General features: G+C 52.0%; 1 protein-coding gene across 1 annotated transcript in view; it reads left to right on the plus strand.

Annotated features, from left to right (window-relative positions):
* Positions 1-15,337, plus strand: part of LOC123351985 (sialic acid-binding Ig-like lectin 13) — a 216,994-nt gene that overhangs the window by 199,867 nt on the left and 1,790 nt on the right. The gene's annotated exons all lie outside the window — the stretch shown is intronic.

Here is a 15,337-nt window from a genome sequence, read left to right on the forward strand (position 1 = left end):
GGAGAGGTCCCTGTGTAAACAGCCCCCAGGACAGATTCAGCTGCGTCTCAGCTCTTAAGTTGAAGGATGGAGTCTGTGGCGGGTGGTGGAATCCAGCTGCTTCTCCTGATCCAGCCGATGACACTGGTCCCATCACAAGAGAATCCCCAGATTCAGTGACCTGGGGCCTGGGAGGCGTTTGAGGAACCGAGACACAGAAAATAAACATCTGAGTTCAATGAACTGGCTCCGATCTGCGTGCGTCTCCCCTGCTGAGAGACCCTAGAGGGGAAGGACCCCGGGTCCCATTCCGGCTCCCCAGAGCCAGCCAGTGCCCCACCCTGGGACAGATTATAGCTGATGCCCCCTAGAGGGGAAAGACCCCATATCCCATTCCCCGCACCGATAGCCAGTTCCCTCCACTCCCTGCCTGCGGTGGGGCCGGAAGCCGGCTGTCCATTGGAGCTGCCTGTATCTGGGACAACCTCGCGCTTGCGTCGATGACACCGAGATCTCCAGCCACTGGAACTGGCTTTTGCAAGACGTTCTAGGACCAGATTCACATGCTGACTTCCCCTTCCTGTCTTGAAATCTCACATCTCACCCCAGCCCTGACACTCGCACTCGCTCCCTGCCACGCAGGTCTCCTCACGCACCCGGCTCTTCCTATTGGAGTCGGGATTCGCTAGCCGTCCTAACCGGACATCTGCTGTCCCAGACGCCCCGCCCCAGAGGCGAACGCATTTCAGCTCCGGGTGAGCAACCCCTGGGCAGTGTCACTGTGTGCCTGTTCCCCAGCTGCCCCGCCTGGAGCCGGCTGCATCTCAGCTCGCGGTGAGTGATTAGCGTCTGCAGCATGTACAATACGATACGAGATATCAGCTGCTAACGTTAAAATATTATTGTGTGACTGGAAAAAGCAGTAATATAGGCATAGAGCTGGGACGGGGGGCAGGTAGCCCGGACTCCTGGGTTCCATCCACGGCTCTGGGAGGGGAGTGGGGGGGGGGGCTGGGAGCCAGGACTCCTGGGTTCTGTCCCTGGCTCTGGGAGGGGAGCAGAGTCTAGTGGGTTACAGTGGAGGTGGGGTGGGAGTCACGACTCCTGGGTTCTATCCCAGCTCTGGGAAAGGAGTGGTGTGTAGAGGGGCTCAGAGCCTGGACTCCTGGGTTCTATTTCCAGCCCCACAAGCAATATGCAGCCTGCCCCTGTTGCAGGGAAGCCGCAGGCAGCCCCAGCCAGAGGGAGAGGAAGTCGGCAGGATGCTGGTGCTGGGGTTTCTGAGACAGCATCTCCCCACAACCCCCTCCCGTCCGCACCCACTTCTGCTTTCACATTCCTGTGCTTGCCGCTTCCCCAGGCTCCGAGTCACAAACCCTGGGGAACCCGGGCTGCAGGGTCTGAGAGCCAGGTGCTGAGCCCCCCTCTGCAGGTCTAGGGGTGAGTGGAAATGCGGGGGAGGGAGCTAGAAGGTCAGTGGAGACTGGGCTGCCCCTCAATCCCGACCCGCAGCCCCTTGCTATCGCAGCCCTGGGCTCCCCGCCCCCACAGCTCTGCCGGTGCCCCTCCAGCCTGAGCAGGGTCCCACCCCAGGGCTCCCCCACCATGGGGAGCACACTGGAGGCATCGTCTCAGGGGGCCACGTACAGCAAGGGGGTTCCCCAGCTCCCATCCCTCAGCCTCCTTCCCGAGAGCACCTGAGGGCAGCAGAGGGATGGTGGGAAATGAAACTACTGGGAGTTTCCCCTTCCCCATGGGGGTGGATTAAGTGTAAAAATTAAGTGTAAAAATGTAATAAGAAAAGCCAAAGAGGAGTCTGAAGAACGGCTAGCCAAAAACTCCAAAGGTAATAACAAAATGTTTTTTAAGTACATCAGAAGCAGGAAGCCTGCTAAACAACCAGTGGGGCCCCTTGACGATCGAGATCCAAAAGGAGCACTTAAAGATGATAAAGTCATTGTGGAGAAACTAAATGGATTCTTTGCTTCAGTCTTCATGGCTGAGGATGTTAGGGAGATTCCCAAACCTGAGCCGGTTTTTGTAGGTGACAAATCTAAGGAACTGTCACAGATTGAGGTGTCACTAGAAGAGGTTTTGGAATTAATTGATAAACTCAACATTAACAAGTCACTGGGACCAGATGGCATTCAGCCAAGAGTTCTGAAAGAACTCAAATGTGAAATTGCGGAACTATTAACTAAGGTTTGTAACCTGTCCTTTAAATAGGCTTCTGTACCAAACGACTGGAAGATAGCTAATGTAACCTTAATATTTAAAAAGGGCTCTAGAGGTGATCCCGGCAATTACAGACCGGTAAGTCTAACGTCGGTACCGGGCAAATTAGTTGAAACAATAGTAAAGAATAAAATTGTCAAAAACATAGCAGAACATAAATTATTGGGCAAAAGTCAACATGGTTTCTCTAAAGGGAAATCGTGTCTTACTAATCTATTAGAGTTCTTTGAAGGGGTCAACAAACATGTGGACAAGGGGGATCCAGGGGACATAGTGTACTTAGATTTCCAGAAAGCCTTTGACAAGGTCCCTCACCAAAGGCTCTTACATAAATTAAGTTGTCATGGGATAAAAGGGAAGGTCCTTTCATGGATTGAGAACGGGTTAAAAGACAGGGAACAAAAGTTAGGAATTAATGGTAAATTCTCAGAATGGAGAGGGGTAACTAGTGGTGTTCCCCAAAGGTCAGTCCTAGGACCAATCCTATTCAACTTATTCATAAATGATCTGGAGAAAGGGGTAAACAGTGAGGTGGCAAAGTTTGGAGATGATACTAAACTGCTCAAGATAGTTAAGACCAAAGCAGACTGTGAAGAACTTCAAAAAGATCTCACAAACCTAAGTGATTGGGCAACAAAATGGCAAATGAAATTTCATGTGGATAAATGTAAGTAATGCACATTGGAAAAAATAACCCCAACTATACATACTATATGATGGGGGCTAATTTAGCTACAACAAATCAGGAAAAAGATCTTGGAGTCATCGTGGATAGTTCTCTGAAGACGTCCACACAGTGTGCAGAGGTGGTCAAAAAAGCAAACAGGATGTTAGGAATCATTAAAAAGGGGATAGAGAATAAGATGGAGACTATCTTATTGCCCTTATATAAATCCATGGTACGCCCACATCATGAATACTGTGTACAGATGTGGTCGCCTCATCTCAAAAAAGCTATACTGGCATTAGAAAAGATTCAGAGAAGGACAACTAAAATGATTAGGGGTTTGGAGAGGATCCCATATGAGGAAAGATTAAAGAGGCTAGGACTTTTCAGCTTGAAAAAGAGGAGACTAAGGGGGGATATGATAGAATTATATAAAATCATGAATGATGTGGGGAAAGTGGATAAGGAAAAGTTATTTACTTCCCATAATACAGGAACTAGGGGCCACCAAATGAAATTAATGGGCAGCAGGTTTAAAACAAATAAAGGGAAGTTCTTCTTCACGCAGCGCACAGTCAACTTGTGGAACTCCTTACCTGAGGAGGTTGTGAAGGCTAGGACTATAACAGCATTTAAAAGATAACTGGATAAATTCATGGAGGTAAAGTCCATTAATGGCTATTAGCCAGGATGGGTAAGGAATGGTGTCCCTAGCCTCTGTTTGTCAGAGGGTGGAGATGGATGACACGAGAGAGATCACTTGATCATTGCCTGTTAGGTTCACTCCCTCTGGGGCACCTGGCACTGGCCACTGTCAGTAAAAAGGATACTGGGCTGGATGGACCTTTGGTCTGACCCAGTATAGCCGTTCTTATGTACCATTTTCATGTGGGTGCGAGGAGCCGTATCATTTGTACAGAAAGGGAATGGGGAATAGGGGAGTGGCTCATACCATTTTGATTGGAAAGGAGGGGTGAGGAGTAAAGTAGTCCAAAATATTTTCATGGGGGAGGAAGAGAGAAGAGTGAGTGGCCCATACCATTCTCATAGGTGAGGAAGAGGAAGAGGGAGTGGCCCAAACCATATTAACAGGTGAGAAGGGGGGAAGGTGTGAGTGGCCAATACCATTTCCACATGTGTCAGGGTTCCTTCCCCACTCTGAACTCTGGGGCACAGATGTGGGGACCCCAATGAAAGACCCCTATGCTTATTTTTACCAGCTTAGGTTAAAAACTTCCCCAAGGCCCAAATTCCTTCCCTTGTCCTTGGATGGTATTGCAGCCACCACCTAGTGATTTAGATAAAAATTCAGGAAAAGGGCCACTTGGAGTCCCTTGTTCCCCAAATATTCCCCCAAGACCCTTCACCCTCTTTCGTGGGAGGCTTGAGAATAATGTGAGTACCAGCCAGACCCTTTCTCCCTAGGACACTGAAAATCAAACAGGTTCTTAAAGGAAGAACTTTATTTAAAGAAAAAGTAAAAGAATCACACCTGCAAAATCAGGATGGATGCTAACTTTACAGGGTAATAGAAAGATTTAAACACAAAGGATTCCCCTTTAGGCTCAGCTTCAAAGATCCAAAAACAGGAATAAAACTCCCTCTTAACATATGGAAAATTCACAAGCTAAAACAAAAGATAATCCAACGCATTTCCTTGCCCTTACTTACAATTTCTGTAATTTTAGATGTATCATTTCAGGTATGTTTTCAGGAGATGTTTTACCTGCTTGGTCCCTCTCTCTGTCCAGAGCGGGAACAAACAAAGAGAGCACAAAGAAAACCTCTCCCTGCCCCACCAGATTTGAAAGTATCTTCTTCCCTTATGGTCCTTTTGGTCAGGTACCAACCAGGTTATTTGAGCTTCTTAACCCCTTACAGGTAAAGTGATTCTGTACCTCTGGCCAGGAGGCATTTATGTTACTGCATACATAAAGGTTGTTACCCTTCCCTTCATATGTGAGTAGTGGGGAGGAGGGAGTGGCCCATGCTATTCTGACAAGAGTGTGGTGTGGGGAGGAGGAGTGGCCTCTACCATTCTCAGAAGAGTGGGGAGGGGGAAGTGACCAGTACTACTTTCATGGGGGGAGGGATAGCTCATTGGTTTGAACATTGGCCTGCTAAACCCAGAATTGTGAGTTCAGTCCTTGACGGGGGCCACTTAGGGATCTAGGGCAAAATCAGTACTTGGTCCTGCTAGTGAAAGCAGGGGGTTGGACTCAATGACCCTTTGGGGTCCCTTCCAGTTCTAGGAGATAGGTATATCTCCTTTTTAAAAAAACAGAGGGGAGGAGAGTCCCAGCCGCAGGAGAAGCAGGGTGCAGTGAGGGCAGGGGAGACAGCTGTGGGGCAGAGATCACAGCATTAGTGCCCCACCCTGACTGCAGAGGGGGGAGCTGTCAGCTCTCTGCACCCTCCCCTCCAGGGACACTTTACCCACCTATGGGCCATCCAACTCCACTGGCTCCACACAGAACAAAGCCACTCAAGACACAGGGGCAACACCAGCACCCGTGGGGCAGGGGCCAGAGGGATAAGCCAACGGGCCCCAAACAACAGGGTGCAGGGAGACAAAGCATAAATCTGTGGATTTTAAAAGCCAATTTTAGGATTCTTAAAGCAAACCTCGGGATTTATTAGTGAATTTCAAGCCAGAGCAGGGACTTGTCGTGTTTACATTAAATCTCAGGATTTTTTAGCAAATCCTAGAATCACAGACCCACAGGGTGAGAAGGGACCCCAGTCCAACCCCTGCCAAGATGCAGGATTGGTTGAGTCTAACCCATCTCAGACAGATGCTGTCCAGCCCCCTCTCGAAACCCTCCAGTGAAGGAGCTTCCACGATTTCCATGAGTGTCTGGTCCATTGTCCGACTGCTCTCACAGCTGGGGAGTTTTCCCTGAGATTTAATCTCAATCTGCTCTGCTGAAGTTTGAACCCGTTGCCCCTTATCCTACCCTCTGAGTTGAGAGAGAACAACTTTTCTCCAGCTTCTCTATGTCAGCCTTCAAGTATTTGAAAACCGCAATCATGTCCCCCTCCTCCAATCTCTTTTCCACACTACCCATGCTCAGTTCCCTCAGGCTGTGCCCCTAGGGCTTCCATTCCATCCCTCTGATCATCTTCATCCCTCACCTCTGGATCCTTTCCACTTTTTCTGCATCCTTTCTATACATTGGTGACCAAAACTGGACACAGTCCCCAGCTGAGCCCTAGCCAGCGCTGAGTAGAGCGGTAGTGTCACCTCCCGTGACTTGCATGCTCTGCCTCTGTTCATGCAACCTGAAATTGTATTTGTTTTTTTGAAACAGCATCGCATTGCTGACTCCTGTCAAGGCTCTGATCCGCCACAACTCCGAGCTGCTTCTCAGCAGTGCTGCTGCCAGGCCAGTTCTTCCCCATCCTGTATTTGTGCATTTGGTTTTTCTTCCCTAAATGGAGCACCTTCCGTTTGTCCTTCATGAATTTTACTGTCATCTACAGCCCAGTTCTGCAATTTATCAAGGTCCCTCTGAATTTTAGCTTCATCCTCCAAAGTGTTGGCAACTCCCCCACTAGGTTTGTGTCATCTGCAAATTTGATCAGTCTGCTCCCCAGTCCTACATCCAGGTCATTGATAAAGACGTTAAGCAACACGGGACCCAGAACAGATCCCTGTGGGACTGCAGTTGAGACCTCCCTCCAATCCCACATCATTCCATTAACAGTTACTCATTTTTTTGCAGTTTTTTAACCAGTTCTGTATCCACTTAATGGTAGTTCCACCGAGCCCACATTTCTCCATAAGAGCGGCCATATTGGGTCAGACCAAAGGTCCATCTAACCCAGTATCCTGTCTTCCGACAGTGGCCAATGCCAGGTGCCCCAGGGGGAATGAACAGAACAGGGAATCATCTAGTGATCCATCCCCTCTCCCATTCCCAGCTTCTGGCAAACAGAGGTTAAGGACATCATCCCTGTCCATCATGGCTAATAGCCATTGACGGACCTTGTTACCAGCTTTGCCTGTTACTTTGGGGTACTCTCATTTCTTACTCTTCTGGGGTGGGAGACAGGGGTTCTGTACTTCTATCAATGTGCTGCTTGTGTCACTTGTGTTCTCATGTGGAGCTCTATGTTTCCCTTCTGCAAGTTCCCTCTGTCACGGAGCTTGGGGGAGACAAGGCCCCGCACCCCCGGCTTCCTGTGATTCACCGTGACTCTCAGCCACCCTGTGAGGGTTCCTTCCCCACTCTGAACTCTGGGGTACAGATGTGGGGACCTGCATAAAAGTCCCCTAAACTTATTTCTACCAGCTTAGATTAAAACCTGGTACTCTGCCACCACCGAGTGATTGATTTAACAAGAAACAGGGAAAGGACCACTTGGAGTTCCTCCTCTTCCCCCCCCAACGTAGCCCCCCAAGCCCTTACACCCCCTTTCCTGGGGAGGCTTGAGAATAATCTCCTCACGAATTGGTTACAAAGTGATCAAAGGCCCAAACCGCTGGGTCTTTAGACAATGGAAAAATCAGTCAGGTTGTTAAAAGAAGGATTTTATTAAAAAGAAAAGGTAAAAATCATCTCTGTAAAATCAGGATGGAAATAATTTTACAGGGTAATCAGATTCAAAGAGCCCAGAGGAACCCCTCTAGCCTTAGGTTCACAGTTACAGCAAAACAAGGATAAACCCTCTAGCAAAGGGAACATTCACAAGTTGAGAAAACAAAGATAAACTAACACGCCTTGCCTGGCTCTTACTCACAAGCTTGAAATATGAGAGACTTGTGCAGGAAGATTTGGAGAACATGGATTGATGTCCCCCCACCCTCCCAAGATCTGAAAGTATCTTGTCCCCTTATTGGTCCTTTGGGTTGGGTGTCAGCCAGGTCACCTGAGCTTCTTAACTCTTTACAGGTAAAAGGATGTTGGTGCCTCCGGCCAGGAGGAATTTTATAGTATTGTACACAGGAGGGTTGTTACCCTTCCCTTTACAGTTATGACACGCCCCCCAAATCACAGATAGTGTTGGACAGCCAGTTCCACACTGGCTGTGATTTCTTCCTGGAGCTCTAGGAGAAAACAGAGTTAATAAGACACATGCACCTTTAGACATGCTACTGATTACATAAAAACTAACAATATGTCCCACATTCCAAGAACAATTTTTAACCAGTTGATTCTGGGAAACTTTCACAGGAGAGGGCATCAGCCACTTTGTTAGAAGCTTCCGAAACGTGTTGTATTTCAAAATCAAAATGTTGGTGAGCTAAACTCCACCGACGAAGTTTTTTGGTATTTCCCTTGGTGGTATGAAGCCACTTCAGTGCAACATGGTCGGTTTGTAGTTGGAAACGCTGTCCCCAAACGTATGGATGTAGCTTTTCCAGCGCGTACACAATGGTGTAGCGTTCCTTTTCACTGATTGACCAGTGGCTTTCCCTCTCAGACAGTTTCTTGCTGAGAAACACGACAGGATGGAATTCTTGATCCGGTCCTTCCTGCATCAAAACTGCTCCCACACCACGCTCAGACGCATCCGTGGTTACTAGGAACGGTTTGTCGAAGTCTGGGGCCCTTAGCACAGGGTCAGACACGAGTGTCGCTTTTAGCTGGTTAAAGGCCTTCTGACACTCTTCGGTCCACTGAACTGCATTTGGCTGTTTCTTTTTGGTCAGGTCTGTCAGTGGGGCGGCGATTTGGCTGTAGTGTGGTACAAATCACCTGTAATATCCGGCCAAGCCTAGGAAGGATTGAACCTGTTTCTTTGACCTTAGGACAGGCCACTTTTGGAGAGCCTCCACCTTGGCCTGTAGGGGGTTTATCGTTCCTTGACCCACCTGGTGCCCTAGGTAAGTCACTCTGTTTAGGCCTATTTGACACTTTTTAGCCTTAACAGTTACTCCTGGCTGCCTGATGCGCTCCAAGACTTTCCGGTGATAATCCAGGTGTTCTGCCCATGAATGAGAAAATATGGCCACGTTGTCAAGGTAGGCGACGGGTGACGAAGGCTGATCTTTCCTTGGCGGGTTCATCTAGCGGTATTTGCCAGTACCCCTTGTTTAAGTCTAAGGTAGAGATGAATTGGGCACATCCCAGTTTCTCCAATAGCTCATCTGTGTGTGGCACTGGATAGTTGTCGGGACGAGTTACAGCATTTAGCTTATGGTAGTCCATGCAAAAACGTATCTCCCCATCTGGTTTGGGAACTAGAACCACTGGAGATGCCCATGCACTGTCAGAGGGGAGGATTACACCCATCTGTAGCATGTCCTGGATCTCCCATTCTATAGCAGTTTTAGCTTGAGGAGACACCCGGTAAGGTTGGGCTCTAATTGGGTGAGCATTACCTGTGTCAATGGAGTGATGTGCCCGTTCGGTCCATCCTGGGGTGGCTGAGAACATCAGTGCGAAGCTAGTGCACAGCTCCTTGATCTGCTGTCACTGCATACGTCCAAGGGTCATGGAGAGATTAACCTCGTCCACGCCACCGTCACTTTTTCCTTGTAGTAGACACCTTCTGGCCACTCAGCATCATCTCCTCCCAGGAGACAGGGTACCGGCCATTCTCTGTGCAGACAGTATCACAGGGGCCTTCTTGGGCTCTGCAACAATCATACACCCTGATCCCCCCACCTAAATACCTAAGAAATGCATAGGGGAAACTGAGGCACCCACACAGTATTCAGAGAAAACATTAAGAACATTCCCACTTTGTCACACCCTCCCAATGGAGCGATCCTGCAGGACCTAGGTTCCCCAGGGCTGGGTTCTTCCAGCCCCAGAATTAAATGAAAACACACACACTTTAGCAGAGCGCGTCTGAGAGGACCAGGTTAACCAGGACTCCCAAGCTGACTCCTTAGATGTCCCTGGGTCAGTAGGCTGGGTCGAGCAGCACCTCCAAGCTGCCACCCTCATAGGCCATGGGCACCGCACCACAATAGCGTATGCCTGAGCAGTCTGGGTCGAGCAGCAGTTTCAATCTCCCACCCTCATATGCCCCTGGACTCAGCATGTCCCTATCCTCACTTTCATATTACAATTGTGCTGGGAGTAACCCACTTGATGAGCAAACCCCACAGGATTTTTGGGTGCTGCAGGGAGCTTTTACCTTAGGCATAGGCACAACTTTCTGGGCGCCGGTGGGTGCCCACAACCCCCCCTCACCCCTTTCCCCACCCCTGACCCCGCCCCAACTCCACCCCATCCCTGGCCCTGGCCCTGGCCCCATTCCAACCCCATCACCAAAGTCCCACCCCAGCCCCGCGTCTTCCCCCAGCGCGCCGCGTTCCCCCTCCTCCCTGCCTGGCAAATCAGCTGTTTTGCAGCACAAGCGCTGGGAGGGAGAGGGAAGAAGCAGGATGCTGTGGCACGCTCGTGGAGGAGGAGGTGAGATGGAGCAGGGGGGTGGGGCGGGGCCACGGGGAGCTGCCGGATCGAATGAGGAAACCAAAAAACAACCACGAGAGAGAGAGAGAGAGAGCGAGAGCGCTGGGTTCTCACCACTCCCAGGGTTTAGGGGTATCTCCCAAGGCTTTTCCATTGCTTTTTGTAAGTCTTTCTTCTGATACAGATTTGGTTCAAGCAGAGGTGTGTGCAGGGGTGGGGTCTTTCATGAGTCAGACAGGCTGGGTACGGCGCCCTGGTTCCCCAAGAACACAGAGCTGATAGGTAACAACATATTGTCCATGAATTTATCCAGTTCTTTTTTGAACCCTGTTATACTTTTGGCCTTCACAGCATCTTCTGGCAGCGAGTTCCACAGGTTGACTGTGCGTTGTGTGGAGAAATACTTCCTTTGGTTTGTTTTAAACCTGCTGCCTATTAATTTCATGTGGGGACTCTTAGTTCTTGTGGTATGAGAAGGAGTAAGTAACACTTCCTGATTTACTTTCTCCACAACTGTCGTGATTTTATAGATCTCACTCATATCCCTCTTTAGTCGTCTCCTTTTCAAGCTGAACAGTCCCAGTCTTAGTAATCTCTCCGGAACTGGTCACGTGCTCACATGGTGTTTTTGGTGGGAAGCCTGAAGCAAAGCAGGTACTGAGCAGCGCTGCCTGCCCACCATCTTCAGCTCAGGATTCTTAGAGAAAATCTCAGGGAGTTTTTCGACAATATAAGGATTTTTTTAGCCCACCATCTCTCAGGACCATCTAGTGATTTGGAGTCGGGGGGTCACTACATTGCCAACAGCCCCAGATCAGCCCCCTGCAGAGCCCAGCAGCACTGATGGTCCCCAAGGCGGATCTGTTCCCCCCGATACAGCCTCCGCTCTCACACTTCCCAACCCCCCGTCTCACTAGATCTGTCCCAGCCATGGGCAGAGCCCTGCCGCCACAGCAAGATGCTGGGGAATGGGAGCTCCCACCTGAGGGCTCCCACTGGAGAGCAGGGAGTCGTGGCCCCCCTGCAGCCACGCTGAGGGTCCTGATCCTCGCCCTGCTCTGGAGGGGTAAGTAAGCAGCACCTGCAGCCCCAGGGCAGGGGAAGGGCAGAACCTGCACTAAGCGGGGCCAGGTCTGTCCCAGTACTTGGGAGGGAGACTGGCCGGAGGGGGAGGGGAGCGCAGTGCCCCCGTGTGGTGCTAGGGGGCGCTGAGTGACGGGGAGCGGGCAGGGGGCTCGATGTAGGGAGGGATGGAAACTAAATGGTGTGAGAACTGGTCAAGGACCCAGGGCTGGGCTCGCAGGGGGCTGCAGGTCGGGAGTGAAGGGCACTGGCAGAGCTGGGGGCTGCAGCTCAGGGTTGGTCTCTGCTCTCTATGGGTCCCACTTCGATCCCTCCCTGTCCCCTGCAGGGTCCCTGGCCCAGCTGACGGGATTTAACCTGACGGTGCCGCAGTCGGTGTCGGTGCAGGAGGGTCTCTGCGTTCTCATCCCCTGCACCTTCACGTACCCAGCCTCGTACGACACCGACAATCCCTCGGCCCAGCTCTACAGATACTGGTACAAGGATCCAGCCGTTGCGGGCCGGAATCCGCTCGTGGCCAGCAGTGACCCCCGCCGGGGGGTGTCGCAGGAGACCCAGGGCCGGTTCCGGCTAGTGGAGAATCCAGCGCGCGGCGACTGCTCCCTGCAAATCAGCGACGCCCGACGGACGGATACGGGGAGATATTTCCTTAGAGTCGAAGGAGACTTTAGCTACAGTTACCGCTCCAGTATCGATGGCACCGACCTTACGCTCACGATCTCGGTGCCAGGTAAGAGCAGCCGCAGTCACCGCTCAGCAGCCCCCTGAGCCAGCCAGTCCCCACCATGGGGCCGGATCTGGGCTGCGCCCCTAGAGGGGAAAGGCCCCGTGTCCCCGAGTGATTCTCTCCCCTCTCCCCGTGTCTCAGGGCTGACGGAGGAGCCAGAGATCCAGATCTCGCCGGCGCGGGGGCTGCCAGGGACGCTGCTGGCCGGGGAGCCGGTGACTGTGACCTGCACGGCCCCTGGGCGCTGCTCCGGGCCCCCTCCCCGAGTCACCTGGACGGGGCCGTTCAGCGACACAGCCCAGAATGTCTCAGCCCAGCTGGCGAACGGCACCTGGGCCCACAGCTCCGCGCTCAGCTTCACGCCCGGCCTGGGGGACCACGGCAAAGAGCTCGTCTGCAGCGTCACCTACAGGCCACCACGGGGACCTTCCACCCGCAGAACCGTCCAGCTCCACATCGTCTGTGAGTGACCCCCCAGCCCCTCCACGCCGGCCCCCAGCCCCCTCTGGGATCCACCCCCCCCGGCTCCCCAGCCCTGCCCTCCAGCCCCTCCCCCAACTCAGCCCTGTGCTGGGATCCCCACCCCCCACCAGGCACCCACAGCCAATTCTACTCCAGGCCCCTTCACCCCACACCGTGCAGCCCCTTCTCCCTTGGGATCTTCACCCCTTCCTGCCCCCCTTGGCTATGGCTCCCTCCCCCATCCACACCCCCAGGCCCTTCTCTTCTGGGATCCTCTCTACCCCCGACCTGCCCTGCCCCCAGAATCCTCCTCTGCTGGGATCAATCCACCCATTCCTGTCCCCTCTTGCTGGGATTCCCCCCTCCCCCACCTCACACCAGCTACCCCAGGTCCCCCTGAGATCCCCCCAGACTGTCCCCCCGTGTCTCCTCCCCCCGTCCCCTTTCTACCGGGATCGGTGGATGCTCTATATGGGGCAGAGGGTTAATGGGATCCAGTCACTGTCTGGCACTAAACATGCTCCAGGCTCGGTGCCCAGAGACCTCGGCCCGCCCTGCCGCAGGGCAAACCCCCATTAAATGGCCAGTGACCCTCGCGCTGCAGATTTAGGGCAGAGGGAATATCAGTGGCCGCCTTTGCGAGGTGAAGGATCAAATCGGGTTTCACTGTAAGGACGGCCCTTGTTCCTGTCAGCCGGAGGGAGATTTAGAAGGACACTGCCCCGCCCCTTCACTGTGTCTGAGCCCAGGCCCCAGTCCGACCCCAAACATCTACACAGACCTTGTTGGAAACAAGCAAAACCCAACGGACCCAGGCTGTGGGGATTTGACAGCAATGTGGACAAACCCTGGCATTCCTGGCCAGATGGTACCAGCGTCTGGCTGTTCCGGGTGTTGCTTTCAGACGCCCCTCTGGGCGCAGCCGAGCAGCTGGGCTGCATAATACCCAGGCCTGGCTGGCCAAGCCAGGGGGCAAAAGGAGAGGGCTGGGGAGAGATGAACCAAAGGGGGGAAGGCAAAGGACCCACGAGTGGGGTGTCTGATGTCCCTGGTGGTGGCTGGGACTGGGGTGGGAACTGGGTTATTTAAACCCCTGACTCTGGCCCACCCTGGGGACAACACATTTGGAGAGCAGGACGCTGAACACCCGGGCACCCAGCAGATGGTGGCACCAAGATGGTGATGCTCACTCCAGTACCCAGCCCGGAGCAGCCCGGCCCCTCGTTAGTGCCTCTGCCAACTAGGCCAAATTTTGACCTACCGGTTTTGGTCCCTTGGGTTTTGATTGGACAGATGACTAGGGAGGCGTATAAAAAAATTGCTAGAGCATGCAGAGGTGCATTCAGGAAGACCCAGGCACAACTGGAGTTGCAGCTAGCCAGGGATGTGAAGGGTAACAAGAAGGGTTTCTACAGGTGCATTAGCAACAAGAAGAACATCAGGGAAAGTGTGGGGGAGGCAGCCTAGTGACAGAGGATGTGGAAAAAGCTGAAGTGCTCAATGCTTTTTTTTGCCTTGGTCTTCACAGACAAGGTCAGCTCCTGAACTGCTGCACTGGGCAACACAGTATGGGGAGGAGGTGAGCAGCCCTCAGTAGTGAAGGAACAGGGTTAAGGGCTGTTTAGCAAAGCTGGACATGTACAAGTCATAGAATCATAAAATCATAGAATCTCAGAGTTGGAAGGGACCTCGGGAGGTATCTAGTCCAACCCCCTGCTCAAAGCAGGACCAACCTCAACTAAATCATCCCAGCCAGGGCTTTGTCAAGCCTGACCTTAAAAACCTCTAAGGAAGGAGATTCCACCACCTCCCTAGGGAACCCATTCCAGTGCTTCACCACCCTCCTAGTGAAATAGTTTTTCCTAATGTTCAACCAAAACCTCCCCCACTGCAACTTGAGACCATTACTCCTTGTTCTGTCATCTGCCACCACTGAGAACAGCCGAGCTCCATCCTCTTTGGAACCCCCTTTCAGGTAGTTGAAAGCAGCTATCAAATCCCCCCTCATTCTTCTCTTCTGCAGACTAAACAATCCCAGTTCTCTCAGCCTCTCCTCATAAGTCATGTGCTCCAGCTCCCTAATCATTTTTGTTGCCTTCTGCTGGACTCTCTCCAATTTATCCACATCCTTCTTGTAGTGTGGGGCCCAAAACTGGACACAGTACTCCAAATGAGGCCTCACCAATGTCGAATAGAGGGGAATGATCACATCCCTTGATCTTCTGGCAATACCCCTACTTATACATCCCAAAATGCCATTAGCCTTCTTGGCAACAAGGGCACACGGTTGACTCATATCCAGCTTCTCATCCACTGTAACCCCTAGGTCCTTTTCTGCAGAACTGCTGCCCAGCCATTCGGTCCCTAGTCTGTAGCAGTGCATGGGATTCTTCCGTCCTAAGTGCAGGACTCTGCCCTTGTCCTTGTTGAACCTCATCAGATTTCTTTTGGCCCAATCCCCTAATTTGTCTAGGTCCCTCTGTATCCTAGCCCTACCCTCCAGCGTATCTACCACTCCTCCCAGTTTAGTGTCCTCCGCAAACTTGCTAAGGGTGCAGTCCACACCATCCTCCAGATCGTTAATGAAGATATTGAACAAAACCAGCCCCAGGACCAACTCTTGGGGCACTCTGCTTGATACCGGCTGCCAACTAGACATGGAGCCATTGTTCACCACCCACTGAGCCCGACGATCTAGCCAGCTTTCTATCCACCTTATAGTCCATTCATCCAGCCCAGACTTCTTTAACTTGCTGGCAAGAATAATGTGGGAGACTGTCTCAAAAGCTTTGCTAAACTCCTGGAATAACAAAT

This window comes from Mauremys mutica, chromosome 17 (genome assembly GCF_020497125.1).
Source record: "Mauremys mutica isolate MM-2020 ecotype Southern chromosome 17, ASM2049712v1, whole genome shotgun sequence".
Taxonomy (NCBI): domain Eukaryota; kingdom Metazoa; phylum Chordata; order Testudines; family Geoemydidae; genus Mauremys; species Mauremys mutica.